Source organism: Zootermopsis nevadensis, unplaced genomic scaffold, assembly GCF_977971745.1.
Source record: "Zootermopsis nevadensis isolate Lab colony 2312 unplaced genomic scaffold, Znev_1.0 Znev_ptg000001l, whole genome shotgun sequence".
NCBI classification, from domain to species: domain Eukaryota; kingdom Metazoa; phylum Arthropoda; class Insecta; order Blattodea; family Termopsidae; genus Zootermopsis; species Zootermopsis nevadensis.
The window spans coordinates 2498977-2519479 of record NW_028259133.1 but is presented as its reverse complement, the minus strand read 5'-3'; the positions used below and the strand labels follow the sequence as shown (position 1 = coordinate 2519479).

The 20503-nt window shown below is 39.5% G+C and overlaps 1 long non-coding RNA gene across 1 annotated transcript in view; it reads left to right on the top strand.

The window, feature by feature from the left end:
* LOC147875155 (uncharacterized) overlaps positions 1-16776 on the top strand; it is a 236515-nt gene extending 219739 nt beyond the window's left edge. The window contains exon 3 of the long non-coding RNA XR_015534959.1: positions 16245-16776. This is a non-coding gene — a long non-coding RNA (uncharacterized LOC147875155). The remainder of the gene's footprint in view (positions 1-16244) is intronic.
* Positions 16777-20503: the final 3727 nt, after the last annotated feature.

Sequence of the window (20503 nt, the reverse complement as noted above, 5' to 3'; positions counted from 1 at the left end):
TTAGGTTAGGTTAGGTTAGTGGGGCACCTGCGCAGACGTTGTTTGGCAGTGCAGTCATATGACGTGCGCATGTGAGGGCACCTTGAGCTCGTCATGGTCAGTTGTAAATTATTAAACACCCAAAAATTCGATTCGGGTAATTTAAAAATAATATTATACTCTGGGCTTGAAATTTATACCTAATTTAAACATTTTACAAGGATGTTGTATTGGACACATTCTTTGAGTAATTGCAATTACACCAATCACTTTTCACTTAAATATGATGTTATTGAATATTTCATTGTGGAAGTATATATGTTGTCACACGAAAAAGAATTTATTAATATATTTATTTATTTTTATATTACACTACATTTAATTACTACAGTGACCCCATTCATCGTTATAAAGGATCAAGGTTCTTAAATTACATAGGTCCAGCTTCTGCATATAAGCGATATCTGTATATTATTTACGTGTTACTAACTCGTACAAACGTCTTTAGTGAGCACACATGGCATGCAAATGTCCTTTCACTGAAGTCGAATATCTCAATGTGACGAACCGCACATATTCTTGCATGTTATGTTGAATTGGTGTTTCACTTGTTTCTATTCTCACACGTCACCGAGAAGACATTCTTACACTGAGATTCACTGTAGGTATCACTCTTTAATATCTGATTGAGCGGTGGCAATTAATCTTGTTAATGGTCCCGAAGAACTCTGTTTCTAGAGCACAAAGTTACGTTGATACTGAACGACCGAAATGAAATAATTCCAACTGTAGTTAAATGGCGACTATTGAATCAGGACCAGCCGACTGTTCCAAGACAGATTCAGTACTGACTGACTTCTGATTGGTCCTCGATGCCATTCGAAAGTATTGATTTCTTTCCATTGCGGTCATCACAGATGGCACGTCTTAACTTTAGTTCCGCATTTTTCCGGTAGACTGCGTCTTTGTGTTTGTACGTCGTGTCCTCGAATAAATGTGAGGCAATATTTTTGATATATTCTGTTGACATTTGTCATAGGACACGAATATGTTACCACAAGAATGACGTGCGCCCCGAATTTTGCGCCCTCCAAGCGTTGCAAATAATGTACCAGGGATTTTTTTTTGTGAGGCGACTTATATTAATAAGATATGATGTATTACACGCATATAAGCACTATTTGTGTTATATGGGGAATATGTGGGCACGTAATATCGTTATTGGTAAGTGGTCGTGGCCGACTTTTCGCATCCTCCACCTCACGACTTTGATGCCTTCGTGTGAATTTATAAAAGGCGGTAAGGCATAATAGAGTATAAATATCATTTACTTATCTGTGGCATGGCTTCCATACAAAATTTCAATAATTTCTGAGCATCCATTCGCTTTTTCCAAAATTCGTCGCAGGAAACCATTTTGCTCTTATCCAGATTACCCCGTTTTGGTTGGTTGTTTTAGGTTAGGTTAGCTTAGGTTATTGGGGCACCTGCCCAGACTTTGTTGCGCAGTGCAGTCATGATGTGGGTATGTGAGGTCACCTTGTGTTCTTTATGGTCAATTGTAAATTATTAAACACCCAAAAATTCGATTCTTTCATTTTAAAAAAAATATTGTATTCTGGCTTTCTCTTTCATACCTAATTTAAACTTATTACAAGGATATTATATTGGATACATTCTTTTAGTAATTGCAGGTACACCAATCACATATCACTTAAATATGATGTTATTGAATATTTCATTGAGAATGTATATATGTTGTCACACGAAGAAGAATTTATTAAAATATTTGTTTATTTTTATATTACAATACATGTAATTACTACAGTGACCCCATTCATCGTTATAAAGAATAAATGTTTTCAAATTACATAGGTCCAGCTTCTGCAGATAAGCGATATCTGTATATGATTTACGTGTTACTAACTCTTACAAACGTCTTTACTGGGCACACATGACATGCAAATGTCACATTTGAAGCAGACTTGTAGTTGGTGTGCAGGCTTTGTTGTACACATGAGAAAAAATTCATTAAAATTTTTATATGCTTTTAATTTACACTTTATGTAGGAATTACAAACATCAAATTTTTCGTCGTGTAATATATAAAAATATATTTATTTGTTAGTTCTGCACTGTTTCTGCTGCTGTGTTTGAGGGAATTTTTGGCTGATGTGATTTACGTTTTACTAATGGAAACATACTACTACATTTTGCTTACGTCACTCAAAAAAAATGTCCAGTTACACTCATTTTCACAGGTCGATGCACCCCGTAGTTTCAGACGAAACGCAGGACATTAATGATTCCGAAGATTTGTGTCCTTTGAGCTCCTCAAGTGTCTTTAATACGGTCCTCCGAAATCCTATACTTCGAAATGAATTTAAATAACACCACCCCGTTCATTCAGGAAATGAATACCTCTCAGGTTCGTGATAAAATCAATACTGACAAACATTGATATGCTGGCATTTAAGACTTGATGCGCGCGAGTATATAGATGTCGTTGTAATCGGACGTCGGCAGACATGTTTCGTTGCTCGATCCGGTAGATTGCGTCCGTGTTTGAGCTCTGCATGTCCTTGGGTATCTAGGTAGATAATTGTTCGATGTATGAAACTGTATCTGCGGTCCATCTCGGTGTTCTGGATTGCAATGTCCTTTTACGTAAGTCCCGTACCACGCGTGCCAAATGTCCGTAAATAATTTCTGACAATTTTCGATTTTAAGCTCTCTGATAGTGCATTATATTACTGAAATTACCTAAAATATTTTCTAGTATTTCGATTTTTATAAGACCATGCTTTTCAGCAAGTTATGGAAGATAAACGGTGCTCACGTGATTTAGACGTGTTTAAGGTTAAAGGAAGTGGCATGTAAAATATAATTTTTTACCTTAAAAATATGCCTCGGAATAAATGCGTCTTGTACAAGGAAGGTTGCTATTCCAGTGCAGATGTTATTTGAATTCGGCATTTGTCTAATTTTAGTTCACATTTGTTGCTGTAGCTCCCTTTATGTAATTTGTGACAATTTACAACACAGTATTGCATAAATGTAAGACTTACATACCCGTTGAATTTCAACGGATAAGATGCTAAAAGAATTTGTTCTTGAAGAAACTGAAATTTGATGGAGGTGTGTTCTGTAACAATTGAATACAGAATATTTTTAAGAAACTTCTTAAACTGTCCGGCTGTCGTATACTTGTGTTTTTTTACATCTTACCTGCTCTTTTGTGTCTACGAGAAATTAAAGAAAAAGAGAGATAACATAATAGACGCCATGATTAAAAGTGCGACAGTTTCAAAGCGCTGCCGTACATAGAATACGTACACTATTACACACAAAAAAGACGCTTTTACGTGAAATTCATCAAAATGACTTTTTCTACGAGATTTACGTTTTGAAGGGAACTTTTTTATTCTGAACGTTATTTTCAAATGGGAATTTTAATAAAGATTACTTTCGGACCATCGTGTCCTAACTCCTGTCCACTTGTAATAAACTGTCTACGAATCCGTAGATTTTACTGAACTTACTCGCTGAGGCCGGAAGTAAAGCCGGCGGTCCCATGTCGTACAATTACGGCACGTAAAAGAACCTTACGAGATGTTTCGTAAGGAAAATTCAGCGGCCATTTCTCACACTCCCCCAAAGAGTCTCCTGATAAACCGCTAGATGGCTCTGGCAGTCAAATCAGGATTGAGTAGAAATTGTGCAGAGAAAGTGGTCTGGTCACTCACTACTTCACGCACGACCAAGACATAGAAACCTCCGTAAAGGAGGCGGTGAAAACCCACAACAGGATTGTAGTGCCTAGAAACAACAAACGACTCCTTGAGGACACTCCATATTTTTTATTTTCAATATTCCATGAATAACGCGACATTATATAGCGTCGGAGTTACACTAACGTAAATTAATGTTTTTCTACGTGTGTATAACGTAATTTCCCGCTGTAGAGAAGAATGTAAGTCAAGTGTGTTGAGAAAATCTGGATCTGAGAAACACGAGGATGGAGAAATTGAATGGGTAATGAGGGACATAACCTAACTTTCTTGTTCTCGTAATGTTATTATGGTAAAAAGGTGAAAGATGACTAGATGGGTGGTTCATGAAGAACGCATGGGAAGATAATAAATATATATAAACGATGTTTGGAAGTTCAAAAGCAAGACATAGCAATATGATAATGATAATTGTTGCACTATGCAGAAAATGATAGTTGATTGTGATTTTTAGGAGACCTATGATACGATTTAACACAATATATTTGTAAATGTTGTTATTCCCGAAACTTTACGCACGCTAAATTTACCATAATGAATGTCATAATGTCATTAGGAATGTCGTCACAGTTTGTAACACTTGGCCATTATATGTGGGGCAGATGTTTTCCAAAAAAGCTTGTGTTATGTTTCTTTGGACTCGTTATATTTAATTAAAGGTTCCTTACTCCATTTACCAGTAAAACTAGAGTTATCGAATCGTTTCCTGAACGCTACAGAACACGCGGTGAGTCACAAAAACCCTTAGATGGTTTCATTACAGCTTGAGCGAGGCTGCACAAACAATGGACCAACTAAATTGGAAACTCCTTCACGTTGAATTGGATCAACACCTCAGCTACTGTAACCGCTCATCTGGAAGTAGTTAGGTTTTGTTAGTTTTTCTTTTGTGTGTGTTTCCAGTATTTCAAAACCTTTGTGTAAGATTCTAGCACCACCTGCAGAGAACAAGGGTGGACTTCAGCCCTAAGAGCTAGAAGTCATGTTTAGGCCATCTGTTTAACATCCGATTTCGACTCCGTCTACGACAGACAAAGAAGTGCCTTTAGGAGCAAGTGTGGAGGATCATGTTGGGCGGTCCGTGAGAGGTCTCTCTCTGACAGCGGGGGGTGCTTCGCACCAAGCCCGGGACTCAGGCGCCGAAGAAAATTAGGGTAGAGACTCACTCTTGTTTGAAGCCACGATAGCGGAGGTTCTAGGACATACTGGAGACTGTATATTGTATAGAAATAAATAGTAGTGCCTTCCAACTTCAATCCGAATCATTATTGGCTGGTGTGATCAGGCCGTTAACACAACCTGAGACAAGAGCTACATCCCGACTAGCTAGCCCCTAACAATCCTACACCCTGATAAGGCAGCGGTTACGAGGCCACGAGCAGTGGACGGTTACAGCAAGATTGGCGCGACAACGAGGGGCACGACTTCTGGACTCCCAGCAGCCGAGCCGAAGGATTGAAGGAAGGCCACTTCCGACAGATAAACAGCAGCTGTCAGTGACTTGGGCGAGGGGATCGACCACAACTTGCACAGTCGCAACGCCAACTCAACGGCACCGAGGAACCAAGGAAAGCAACGCACACGAACCACAGCATCCAGGGTGCAGGACTCATCATATCAGCATTACCATAACCAGGTCAGTTACGTCGTCACAAAAATGTACGGAAAGCAGCTGAGGAGTAGAACTGTAGGACCAAGAATGGAGACAAGCGGAAACAGTGAGGCAGAAACTGAAATTGAAATGCCGTGTGGGCAGTTAGTCAGTGAGGCAAGCAGCTCAGAGATCGGCAATTCTATACTAAGGACGGAGGACGATCCAGAAAATAGTGGTGTAAATACACGAGAAGGAACAGGAAGTACTGGCGACCTTCAGCAAACCACTATAGGTTTCAGGAACACGGAAACTCTAAGTTCCAATACCGATTCTTTACTCGATTTTATCGCTAATGCTCTTCGTAGTTTGAAGGAGGACAATATTAAGTTAAGTGAAAAAGTTCAGAACGAAATACAAGATATCAAAGTTAGTATAGAAAAAGGAAATTCAGAACTAAGGAGGGAATTGGAAGAAAACATTAGAGTACAAAATGAAAGACTCATTGAAAGATTCGATCGTGAGCACCATAAATTAAGCAAAGAGTTAACTGAGAGGCTGGAAAGCGAGACTTCTAGGTTAGAGACAAATCTAAAACATGTCCAAGATAACACCGATAAAGAATTTTCTGGCATGAAATGTAGTTTTGGTAGTTTGGTCAACCACGTTTCCGAGCAGATAGAAGGGGTGACCAACCAAAGTAAAGAAATGGCCAAAGAACTTACGTATGAACTCAATCAGAAATTTGAGGAAATGACCCGCAACACTGTAGTAAACAAAGAGAGGTCGGAGGAAAGGTTCACTAAGCTCGAGGGCACTATTAAGTCAGTGCAAACTAGCCTCAGAGGTGATGTGAGTAAGTGGCAGAATGAAACAAGGGCACAAGTAGAAAGAAATATTAAACAAGTTGAAACTTATAAAGAAGGGCTAGATAAATTGAATGCTGAATTAAGCAGCATCAAGGGGAAGATTTCGGAAGGATCAACAGTGGTTGGGAACGCTAGTTCGTTGCCACCCACTGACAAAAATGTAGTAGGAAGCCATTCGACGTGTGGTTCTGCCCACCACCCTGAGAGTGAGGGTAATCACAGTGTATCTTGTGTCAATGCTGATGATGCCAGTGGTAGGTATGGTACAACGCTCTGTAACAACCAGGTGCCTAGCGGGATTCAGAGTGATATGAACCTGTGCATGCCATCCAACCAGGTGTGCAGCGCTAGTAGCTTTATTGCTCCTTCCGACTTAACACTCCCTTACTTCCATGACAGTGCCAAAGTTAACGCCGTCTTCTTCCTGAAACAGTTAGACGACTTTATGAAGCTGAAAGCTGTGCCGGTTAGATTCCAGCTCGCTATCGCTCGCAAGGCCGTCACCGATCCCATTGCAGTTGATTGGCTATCTGCTATTGCTCCCAATCTCCAGGACTACGAGCAATTCAAAGTAGCGTTTATGAGAAATTTTTGGTAAGCAAGCAAGCAGAGTATTGTGAAGTGTTCAATTTATCAAGACCGGTACCAAATGGGCTCGAGTTTGAGCATGTCCGAGCACTTCTTGAAGTACGCGGTGCTCGCAAGTTATCTTGAACCTAAAATGACGGACGTGGAGCTTATGGATGCACTAAAGTTTCACTTCCCGATTTATGTTCAGAATAGCTTCGCGGCAGCTCAGCTAACTGGTGTTCAAGATGCTTTAGATCTGCTAAAGCGGCTGGAAGGTATTGAGATACGAGAAGGGCTGAGGCGGGCCAAATCTGCCGGCACTTCGCAAAATCAGAGCCATGACAGATCACACGGTGGTGTTAACGGCCGTTATAACTGGGCTAACAACAGGCCGCAGCCACAGGGCCAACCAGTCAGGCAGGGTTATGTGCAGCATAGGCCACCTCATCAACACCGCCGAAGCGATAATTGGAATTCGGGAAGATCATACGCGCACGCAGGTCCACAAGGACGGCAAAATGGAACAGGTCCGAACTGCCTAAACCCTTCGGCCAATGAGTTCACAAGTAGGAATTGCGGTGGCGATAGGCAGGATACTGCAACCAGCCGGCAGCAAGCGGAAAACTGCTAAGGGACGGATTAACGACCCTACGTCTGTCCGCTAGTCATTACGATACGGGTCACCACTTTGCATCCAGCAATCTTCAAGATTCTAATTCGGCAGAATATTTAAATTTTCAGGATCCTGATGATGATTCGGACCTAGGAGAAGCAGAAACTTTGGTTGTTTGTAGTATCAACGATTCTGTTTTGAGTAATTGCCCGCGTGTAGAAGTTTCTGTTCGGGACATAGTAATTAGCAGCATCATAGACAAAGGCGCACAGGCCAGTATATTGTCAGAGAGAGCTTACAATGAGTTACTAACGGCAGGTGTAGGCGTTTTGGTTTTGCCACTTCAGAATTTGGTACTCATTAATGCTTTTGGAACGAAGTCTAAACGAGTTAGGAACCAGGCCTTTTTGGAGTTTAAGTTAGGAGAGGATGAGTTCGAACATGTGTTTCTGGTAACGTCCCAGTTAGCGTCAGATATGATATTAGGTTGTGACTTTTGTTCATTACACGGCGTTGTTCTTGATTTTAATAGTAAGTGTATGGAGTATGCCCGGGGTGGAGTAAGGAGAACTATAACTTTTAGCCAGAATATAGAGACGGAAGCTCGCGAAGTAGAACAGGTAGAGCACGGTTTGTTGTGCAGCAATATTCGGTACAGCCGGTACGGTAGTCCATCTAGAACAGCTGAGACCACAGTAAGTTTAAGCAGGCCCGACGATTTAGATGAATCTATAGCTAGTGAAGCTAATGTGTTCGAGCGGAGTCCGCTTTGTGTTGATGATGTTGATGTACGGCGCGAATGCCATGTTACTGATGAGGTAGATTGTGTGGATATTTTTGAAGTTAGACGTAGCCTGGGAAATAGGCAAATGGTTGATGAAGAAATGTGGTACAGACCAGAGAGTATGCAGCTGATTCCTGATCGTACTCGCAATGTAGGTAACGAATGTCCCGATCCTCGTGCTATTGGTGAAGCGGAAATCTCGAATTTGGTTAGTGGTAATAGTTATTTGAAGGAAGATGAGAAGATTATTTTGATAGATCTACTAATGAAATACGCCCCTTTCCTAACATCCAGGCCAGGCCGTTGTAAGGTTTTTGAATATGGGTTCAAGCTCATTGATGATAAGCCAGTTGTAGGTCAGGTTAGGCCTATACCGTTTAAATTGAGACCGGTGGTTAGGGAACACCTAAGTCAGCTGTTGGAGGATGATATTATCGAAGTATCCGACTCGCCATTCTTGAATCCACTTACCGTTGTCCCCAGGAAAGGTAAAGCGCCAAGGATATGTGTCGATGCCAGGAAGATTAACGACGTAACCGTACCAGACAGGGCTAGGACTCCTCCGCTAAACGAACTCTTGCAGAAGTTTCATGGAGTTAGGTATATGTAGTCCATAGACCTGAGTTCCGCTTTTCTGCAAATACCCTTGAAAGAGGAATCAAGGCCATACACCGCCTTTCTGTTCGAATCCACAGTTTTTCAGTACAAGTTTACTCCGTATGGGTATAAAAATTCCATGTCAGCTTTTATTAGAGCACTACAGCTGGTGCTAGGTGGTGACACCGCCGAATTTGTCGTACCATATGTTGACGACGTTTTGGTCTACTCACGCAGTTATAGGGAACGTCGAAGTCGTCTCCTTCCCTATCCTTTTCTTCTTTCCTTTAAGGACCCGTAAGCTTGCTTATGTTTGGTCGTTAAACTTTTTTTTTTTGAAAGTTGAAGTTTATTAACAAACGGTCCCGAACCAGGTTGAGATAACGTGCACTAGTAATAAGAAAGGTTACCAGTTGAACCATAGGTACTATAATTTAGTAATATAAGAGAATGAGAGTAGAGTTTGTAAAGTTTGTTACTTTTTCAGTCTATTGAATGCTTGGGTATGAATGATTATGTGAGTGAAGCATTACTAAACAGGCAAACCAATTGCAACCGCAAGATTAGTGATGCATAGTGTCGTGCGTGTGGCCACATGAAGTGAATCAGTGCATATTCGAGTGACCACACTCCACATGTGTCTCTCGTTGTGAAAATAAAGGTTTCCTGTTGGCGAATGTAACTTAAGAGATGGAATGTGAAAGAAACAACAGACTGTGTAAACTTGTAAGTTAAAACTTCAACACGTCAAACGCCTAATGTAAATTGTGAATCAGGTAGAGCGAATTCGCCGGAGCAGAAAGTGATTTGTTACCTATGTACTGTATTTTATTTGTCATATTTAGTGTAGTAGTATTTTTTCTTTACTTCGTGGTGAAGCATCTGGTGGGCGTAAGTGTAATCTCGATGGCTCCAAAGAATTTGTAACAGCGATATTACACTTAGGGAGTGATGTAACCGCTCATCTGGAAGTAGTTAGGTTTTGTTAGTTTTTCTTTTGTGTGTGTTTCCAGTATTTCAAAACCTTTGTGTAAGATTCTAGCACCACCTGCAGAGAACAAGGGTGGACTTCAGCCCTAAGAGCTAGAAGTCATGTTTAGGCCATCTGGGTAACAATCCGATTTCGACTCCGTCTACGACAGACAAAGAAGTGCCTTTAGGAGCAAGTGTGGAGGATCATGTTGGGCGGTCCGTGAGAGGTCTCTCTCTGACAGCGGGGGGTGCTTCGCACCAAGCCCGAGACCCAGGCGCCGAAGAAAATTAGGGTAGAGACTCACTCTTGTTTGAAGCCACGATAGCGGAGGTTCTAGGACATACTGGAGACTGTATATTGTATAGAAATAAATAGTAGTGCCTTCCAACTTCAATCCGAATCATTATTGGCTGGTGTGATCAGGCCGTTAACACAACCTGAGACAAGAGCTACATCCCGACTAGCTAGCCCCTAACAATCCTACACCCCGGAAAGGCAGCTGTTACGAGGCCACGAGCAGTGGACGGTTACACTACTGAAGAGTGGCTTCCCCCGAAGAAGGGACTGTCTCATTGCGTCTCTGTCTATGCTCTTTCCGCAGATGGTTAAGGGAATGCAGATATCTTGAGCTTACCATCTTTTAAAATATCACCAGTGTGATGACAATGACAGCTTCACGGCCTGACGTCAGTCAAATATCAGGAACAGTTTGAGATCTGAGGTTCTCACTGTGGCGGTCTGTGGAGTGCGCGCTGTCTTCAGTTCTGACGTCGTGTGGCCTTGCAGATATTTACCAATATTTCGGAATATTCACGGCCGACACACTGAAAAAAAGTTCACATTGAGTAAGTGCTCAGCGCCGCTTTAGCAGACACTGACATGACGTCATATAGCACAATTTTGAGAAACCCACAGAACATTTAAGTTCTCCCAGAAGATAAAAAACCAATTTCTACCTGTTTTTGGAGTAAAATTCAGATCAGACCGTTTATCGCTTGCTTCTGACAATCTTACAAATTATCACGTTCTTTGTTCACCCCACATCAGCTTTTCTCAAAATTTCATAGTGAAATAATAATTTCTTACGAATATATTTTTCAATGTTCAATGCTATGTTAATTTCTGATCTGGGGCGAGTAATAATATATTTGTAGACACAACCAATAAGTGTAAAAAGACAGTTACAGATTTCCAAGTGAAAAGCGATGTTCACATGTTTTGAAACAGATATCTTAAGGTTCCAGCTTTCTGGGATATTCTAACCGTATCAGATTGTTCAGAGAACGCAACCATTCCACAAATTTTAACATTTACATGTCTGGAATTGAGCGTTGAGTACTTGGACGACCAAAGTTATGATGCAATGCTGTTAAGATACGACATCTCTGCTCACGCAGACTGGCAGACATACTGGTAGGTAGAAATATAGTGCGTTCACTGATAAAATTGAAAACAATTCCAATTCTTCAATTTCTATGTACTCTTCACTCTGTATCATTCACAACACGAATCTAGAAATTCACAAATGATTTTATCGGAAAACCTAAAGGGGAAGTATGACTTGGGAGGCTTAGGCATAGGGAAAAGGATAATATTAAAATGTATCTTAAGAACATATAGCGTGAGGACGTAGATTGTATCCTTCTGGCTTGGGATAGGGACACGTAGGAGGCTGTTGTGAACACGGTGATGAGCCTTTAGGTGCTATAAAAGAGGAACTTATTAACTGGTTAAGCAACTTTTAGCTTCTTAGAGACTGTGCTCCAAGGAGTTATTTAGAAGAAGTTGCAGTTAGCTGCTTAAGTGACACGTAACATTTTATTCTATAAACTGAGAGCAGAGGAATTTCGCCATGTTTCACACCGATACAAACAGCAGGTTTTTTTTTAAATTGTAATATTTACGTTTTTAAATGGGAAATTTAAACAATATGCTAACTGAGTGGTGGCAAGAATTTCCATCATTTATAATTTGCTCTATATTTACTCACTTATACGGATTTGGTTGACGGTGTTGTTACTTCAACGAGTTTAATAATTTTAAGTACACTTTAAGAGATCCAGTGTTCTTTCGCATTCATGTTTGGTTTCTCTCAAGTGGGAATCAGCAGATTGAGTCCTGGTGGATTTAGGTCAGCAGTGAGCTGACGTATTTAGTGGAGAAGTGACATATCCCACACTAGCAGCCTGTTTCTTTGGATCGTTGCGTCCATCTTGTGAAAGTTCCTTGTTAGTTTTCAAATTAGTCTTCCTCTTACAACTTACAGAGTTTATTGCAAGGAATTTCACTGGGTGTCCGTTCAGGTAATCATTTTCAGCTCTGATCCTGTTTAAATGAGATTTTTGTAGTCTCTTTCCGCCCTCAAACGACTAAGTTCGAGCCTGCGAAGTGAACAGAATTTTCATGGGGAAAACTTCTCAGATGTCATACGATTTGAGAAGATTTTATTGTATCTCAGATGTCCGTAAACAAATCCTACAGACTTAATTTTCTCGAGGACTTTCAGCTGCCACCTCTCGGAAACAGATCAAGGTAACACTTACGAAATTGGCATTTGATATCTCTGTACCGATCCTCGAACGCCGAAATAACCTCAGATGTTTTTAGAGCGTCATACTAACGAAATGATAGTCACTGCAGCTTGTAAATAGATCGGGCTTCATTCGGACGTAAGAGGGTTAGGGGCAACGTACTTGGAGATAAAATTCGGGCTCGTGCCAAATGCCCTATTGGCCGGGCGAAATTCTAACATTTCGGTCAATGCAGACGAATTACATTAAAATGAATCTGATACAAACAATTTAGAAAAAGTGAATTTGATTTAACTATCTTGTAATCTGTGCGGTAAACTTTGAACTCTACACCTGAGGATTTAGCTGATAGTCTACCGGTGACTGCTGAAGTCTTCCAATGGCACGGAATCTGAGAAGAATTGGCGTACATACGTACGTACGTATGAAAACATATCCGTGTGTCGTCACGCTATGAAGTTTTTGTTTCGATAAGAAGCCAAATATATTTTTGTTTGTAGCAACATTAGTGGGAGCTGAACATCTGAAGTACGTCATCGCGTGTTAATGTTAATTCGGAAGGTCTACTTGAAGGCTCGTTTACTTTTTGTTAGACCGTGGTTTCACTGTTAGGCACGAGACAGTTTTTCCCCGCTGTTGTCCGATTTTCTAACATTTTGTCAGTGCGTTACAGAAATCGTAAAAAGTTTTAGCTTTTATGTGTTTTCGTGTTGATAAAGTGTTGCTCTGATGGCGTAGCCGTGAAAGTATGGATTATGGTCTTTTGGGTTGTGACGTCGTATAGAGTTGTAGATAATTTTGCTAGAAAGCATGGCTGGATACGAAGGGATTATTTTTCTTCCAAAATGTTAGTAACCGACTGTCGTCCAGTAAGTTGCATACTTAAGTTATTATTTTTTATTTGTTCACGTAAGATCAATCCTGCGACCTAAGAAAAGATGGCCCATTTAAAAATGTGGTTTCATTTTCGTCTTGCGTTTAACCTGTAGTCTCTGCCTTACCTGGACGGCGTGTTCTAACTCGACGCTTCTGTCATAACTGCAGTACATTTTAATTGGATGTTAGGTTGGTATTTAAGAAGACAACATATTTTGGAGTTTGGAGAAGTGTCTTGTCCCGATCTTCCTTTTGACAGGATAAAATAAGTCATGTCGAAAACTGTCCTAACGATCACTATCGCAATTTCTCGCTTATATTCGTTCCGGTCTCAGAAAAAATAATGTTGTTCCTCTATCTTCAAGACGACGTCTTCCTAACAGAGATCATACCTTATCTGGTAATTAGAGAAAACAAGTACTTCACTTGTTTCAGCGATACGAATAATTAATACAGTGCAGAAGTTCCGTTATAAGAATACGAGCTTTTTAATAACTGTTTTGTTCTATTTCATTGAAATTCTGAATTTTTATAAAACCCAGTGATTAGTAAATTAAATTAACGTTTGAAATAAGCTGTGGGATGTTTGTCAGGTGAGTTTACATTACGAATCCCACAAGACAGTCCCAAAGCCGAGCTAGCATGAAACCGCCAAGGATCCACCTACTTGCGTTTTGAATAAGAAGCTGAATAGATTCGCGGTTTGTATGATAGATCCTTACTCCACTAAGTCTGTCGGCTTCCTTCTAGAGTTTCCCTTAGTCAAACAGATCCGCGCGCAATTATCATGTAGGTTTTAATTGCAGCATTGTCGTTTCAGAGATTACAGGAAACTGTGCAGCATTAATTGAACCCCACACACATCGGCATGTGGGCTCCCAAACTCCTCACAGACTTGTAGGGAACAATTCTTACACGATGGAGAGAAATATTGTTCTTAACATTAACATTTATTGTACTAAATATCTTGCCCCCCTTTCTGGACTTAATTTTTCCATTAAGGCTTTGACCGGGATGTTCTTTTGTTAAATCTTATGTGGTACCGCCTGATTCGACTTCCAATGGTTAAGTGAAGTGTTTTCTTCGCGGTACGGTCTGGATTCGTAAATATTATGAAGACGAGCTTCGGCTTCAAAGGGTTAACTAGCTGATTTTCGTAATGGTGAGGTGTAGTGTTTTCTTCGCGGTACGGACTGAATTCATAAATAATATTCAGACGATCTTCGGCTTCAAAGGGTTAATAGCATCAACAAGTCTGAGTTTTTACTGATGATACCAAACATTTCCCTGTCATTATGCCTACTTAACTGTTCTACGATCTGATATTGATTCAGTTTAAAGTTGGTGTTCTGCTTGCTACGTGAAACTCAAATATCAGTAAAACCAAAAATTATTTCTTTCTCAGAAAAAAAATCATCTACGACTATGAACTTTGCCAATCTTCTGTAACCCCTGTGAACATTATTAAAGACCTGGGAGTTTTTACTAGTTTAAAATTTCGGTTTCAAAATTAAGTTCACTGTATATTCTAGCCTGTTAATTTCATGTTTTTTTCAAACATTAAAATTGTCATCCTCTTATCTTTTTTATATTTTACCTCAGTTAGATCCAAGCTTCCTAGTACCTTTTATTATTTTATATTCTATGACGACTGCTAATGCCAAGAAACTGGAAACCATCCAGCCCCTTTTTTTATAAAAAGTTCTTTCCTCATATCCATTACAGTTGTGCTAACGCTCTAGAGCAGATGTTCTCGATCTATGGTACGCGTACCACTGGTGGTACTCGAGCCAATATTGAGTGGTACGCGAACTAAGTAAGAAAATCAAAAGATAATATTAACATAAATAAGTTTTTCCTTGAACGCATTTGGTTAGTGGTACATTTAATGTGTTAAATTAGAATTAGTGGTACTCCAGTCAAAAAGGTTTAAAACCCCTGCTCTAGAGTATTTAAAAATCAACACGTTATGTAAGATGAGGTTTTGAATTGATGCACTGTTCTTGATTAAAGTATGATTTATTTTAGATTCTCTCTTTCTCTTTTGGTGTTCGAGTCCCTGCTCTATTCTCAAACACCTGCAATCTGTGTTCCTCCCTCTGAGTGAGAGACCATGTTTCGCACCCATACAAAACAACAGGCAAGATTATTGTTTTGTATACTTTAATTTTCAGGTTCTTAGAAATCAGATAGGAAGACAAAATATTTTGGACTGAGAAGTAGCAAGCATTTCCGGAATTTAGTCTCCTTCTAACTTCCTCACAAGTATCATTTTGATTTGTTATTGTTGTTCCCAGATATTTGAACTTTGTAACCCTTTCAAAGGATTTATTAGCCACCCTAAGATAATTTTGCCTGCCTGTCTTCTGATGACGAGATACTAACATGTACTTAGTTTTTTCTGAATTTACTTCTAGCCCCACTTGTCTACCAGCCTCTAGTAAAACTTCTGCGTTCCTCTTTATTGTATTCATATCGTCCCCCAATAAATTAACATCATCAGCATATGCCAATAGCTGATGTGTCCCATTCAATTGCAAACCCTCCTGCCTATCTTCGACTTTCCTGATGGCATATTCTAGCGCGAAGTTAAAGAGCAAGGGAGACAAAGCATCTCCTTGTTTTAGACCGTTCTTGATGAAGAATGACTCAGATAAATATTTACCTATACGAATTTTGCTACAGGTTTCATTTAAGCACATTTTTATCAGATTCACTAGCTTCTTTGGTTGTATAACTGAATACGTGTAAGAATTTTATTTTAAGCCGAACTATATTCCGAACAAAATAAAATCTGAGGTTCTGACGATAGTCAAGAAGTCGATGGTTGTTTCTGAAGATGGTGACAGTATGTCCCTCCGAAATATTGGTACCTATCTACAAGTCCAAGCTGCTCAAAAATCATAAATGTGTTTTTAGACAGGAGCAGGTGTATTATTTATTAGTAAAAATTTACGTACATCCATATTCAATTTCCTGACTTACTGTGCTTGAATTTGAATTTATTAAGTACCTGATAGTTATTTAAGTAACTAACGAAAAATAAACCTGAGCTTTTTTGAGATTTCAGGTTCCCACGGACGGTAGTATGAAGATGACTGTCTTATGAATTGTTGCTTCGATCATGGGGTCAATCGCCCCGATGATGTAGGCAGCATGAACCTCTGAAACGTCGGCGAACTTCTACCACACTACACGGCGCAACAACCCAGAAGATATCCATCTTCAAAGCAGAACTGCTTTGACGTCTTAAATGACTTTCAGCTCATACGAATTAGGCCCTTGTACCAGTCTATAGTTAACTTCCGAAACTACGAATCCTTCTAGAAATTTGATATTAAGTCTTTGAGTGGGATTCGGCCCGGAATAACCGACAACAAGATTAATATAAATGGCCTGGGTCTCATGTGGGTTCGTGTCGATCCATTAATCCACCTCATTTACATTATAGTGGATCAAAACTGGACCAGTTTTCTCGAAATCGGCTCTTCTATGGGAATGAAATTTTACACGATAATAAAGCAAGAAAGATGGCATTTAGGAATAGAACAAAATCTAATATAGACATATCTGTATTATACAGACTGTGTATGAAATTTATAATAAACCATTTTATATTACTCATACATCTAAAGATAGAGGAACTCATGTCTAAGTTAATAAGTGTTGATGGGTCTACATGTGTGGTATGGTATATGCTTTTATCTCCACTAAAATCAGAGTCGGTAACCAGCCACGATCCGATACAGTATACCTCCAATCTCTCCTAGTACTGCTACGATATTACTTCTTGGTCCATATACACAACATTGGCATCACTACGAAATACAATCATATTAGTGACTTGTGACACAACGGATGAAGATACAATATGAAGGACAAGAACATGATAAGAAAAATGAAAACTAAAAATCAGTAAAAATCAGTAATTTAGTTAAAAAGTTTATAACATAACACCTGATGACGGCTATATATAGCCGAAACATGTCGTAAATGTTCCACATGTAAATCGAGTACTCGATACGGAACGTAAAATGATATTTTAATCTTTTAATTATCTTATATTGTGATTGACGGCCAATTTTAATATATTTTTAATACTATTCAACTAGAATCAATCAAAATGCGAAGGAGTATGGAACGTGTGTGGAAAATGTATTTAATTTCGGATCAAATCTTGACAGTCGTGTTGCGACCATTCCTTGTAAAATAATATTTGCAGGTTGTTGCATTTATAGATTATATAATGCATCTTGGAGTTCATTCAAAATTGCAACAAACACGTCTATCAATTTTAAGTTTGCTGGAATTTGATGGAACTTGAAGGAAATGTGGTTGGAGTGACATAACATCTTCACTTTATTACCCATCAAATATAATTCGTGACATCGCAAGGAATAGTGAGAGCTCGTTTATTGGATATTACACGACACTGGCTATAAACGAAAACCTTTAATCGATTAAAGATTGTAAGCCACTTCTCCCTTGTTATTGAGTACGAAGGTTACGTACGTATGGGTTATTACGTCACGTTGAAAACTGTCATTAACTCATATACCTCAATACATAAGATTACAAAAAAAATATCATTCAGGATGAAGAGAAGAATTGTACGACGCTTTTAAAGAAACTATTTAATAATAGTAAAGTACAAACGTAGAGAAGGAAACAGTCAAAAGTTTGATACAGATAATAATCTCTCTGAATAGCCAGTTGATTTACCGGAGACTTTCATTTCAAGTCTTTTAATAACACAAATCAGTGAAACAAAGAACCGGACATCGAAGTCATACGGCCTCACAGAAGTCTAATTCACAACTGGTACCAACTTTTGAAAGCCTCCGTAACATTGCAGTGCAAAGCAGAGCTTTGTGAAATTGACGTGCGTGCCACTACTCCCCCCCCCCCCCTTATTTCTAGACTATTCTGAGTTGTAACGCCATGTGAACTTAAGCTAAATCCAGTCCTTAAGATGGAGACTGTACATTTTTCCGGAATGTTGGTATCTGCCGACAAGTTCACATCTCCATATGTCAGGTTCAATTAGATTAGGTTACATTCTGCATTTGTCGGAATCACAAAAATATATCAAAAAATGCTATATAACAGAGTCCTTGAGAAGCTTATAGTCGCTCAGTCGTTAGAAACAGATTCCTCAGAATTTAAAGAACATAGGCTACGGGCTGGACGACCGGGGTTCGATCCCCGACGGGGGGCAGAGGATTTTTCCTCTAGCCTCTGCGTCCAGACCGGCTCTGAGGCCCACCCAGCCTCCTCTACAATGGGTACCGGGGGGTCCTTTCCCCGGGGGTAAAGCCGGCCGGGGCGTGATGCTGACCACTCACCCCCATCTAGTGCCGAGGTCAAGGAAGAGAGGAGCTATACCTCCACTCCCCCCAAGCGCCTACATGGCGTATAATGGGACAAACTTTACTTTTTTATTCAGATTACACGGTATATCATCAGTTAGCGTGTATAATATTTATGCCCATATTTTAAATTAGATGTCAGACGGACAGACATACGAAGTTTCTGAAGACGGAATTCCTTCGTTTTTGTGCCGATCAGTTGGTACGACCGTGGACTGCCTATCCTGATTAGACATTTTCAGTTTCTCCAAATGAATCTGCGGAGAGAAATTCAGGAATATCCTTGTCTGTGGACAGAGAATTGAGTATAATAGAGACGGCAAAATATTCACTAATTCCTATTGGGTATTTTAAAGATGCAGTCTGTTGCTAAGGGACTGACGAAATTCGACACGATACTAAAGCAAAGTATTTACGAATACAACACAATCGAACATGGACGTATCTATATTATGCAGACTGTGTATATTAAATTTAGATTACACCATTTTACATCGCTCATGAATCGAAAGAGACAGGAATAAAAACGAAACTCTTTTGAATACGTTGTATGATCAAGTTTATAATTCGTGAAACTTGAGTTTCCAAATCATATCACCTGAGGCGCTACATTCGCAGTTGTTAAAATGGCGTGTGAGGTAGAAAGAAGTTAAATGTGTGTTGTGTCGTTTAACCGTCTTTTATCTGAGGTTACGGTGTAAAGAATGTTTCAAAAAGTGTTTGTGTGGGAACCGCCGGCAAGTGATATAAACTGTTTGATCATACCGGCTGCATTTTCAAAGCAAACTTGCTTAACAACACGCGGCCTGAAGCAATACAGGTGTGTTATGTGCGCGGACCTCACGGTGACTTCATCGAACGTCTGTAAAACGTAAGCCAACCATACACAACCTACTCATATTCATTTAGTATCAACTCCTGTGCATTTTAGTTCATGAGCAGTGTTACAGTAAAATGGTGTATATTATTTGTGTATTTCTGTATAAAACCCAATTTGGTATGTTTGTCTGCGCTCGCAGAGACCTGAATTCTCTCATTAATGAAGGCAGATGCCAAAGGAATTTACAATTTCTGCTGTTATGAGTCGCCTTTTAGAAGTAATGAATGTTTAAGGGATGAAGGTAACAAATACATAATTGCGCGTTGATTTTAAACAATTCATTTCCACCAGTGATATACAAATGCATATAGATTATTGACTACTTGTGAGACGTAAAACCATTTAGCTACAAATGTACACAGTGATTCGATTTACGTGAGGTCGTGTGAGGAGATTGGGCACAAATAGGTTAAGAAACTCAATAAGTGGTCAGTGTTTTATAAACGCGTTATTTACGATGTCTGTTGGCCTTGATTTTAATTTAATTCTGATGCCAATATATTATTTAAATTGAAAAAATGAATTAAACCACTGTTATCCTCCTCCTTGAGAACGTAGATAGTCCCTTATTTCGTCAACAAACCCCCTCCCCTCCACCGTGGGAACCGGAGAGTAATGTCCTTGTTCACACGTGCAACACAGAAGGCTCTGAATACACTTGAATTAGGTCTGTGGTAAACTAGTTTCAAGGTTATGACGATTTGTATCGCACTGCAAAGCTGAGTCACGCCCATTTACAACTGTCCCTTCTTGTATAATAACATTTCAAACACAAGTTGTATATCATAATTGATTCTAAGTTGTGTGTATCAATGGTGTAATGTATTTATTTTCCTGATCTCTACAATGCATCACCGGCAAGAAAAATCCCGTAAGATTGGGTATTTTCTGGGGTTTTTTTTTTTTTGGATATTGTTTTCGCCCCGATGATTGAAACACTTAGCAACTGCTAAACATTGGTTAGGTTCTATCAGAGTACACGGCGGAACAACCCAGAAGTCAGCCATTACAAAGCAAGACAAGTTAAACGATAAACATTTTGTTTAATTTTAACCGTCTAATCACAATAAAATATTTTAT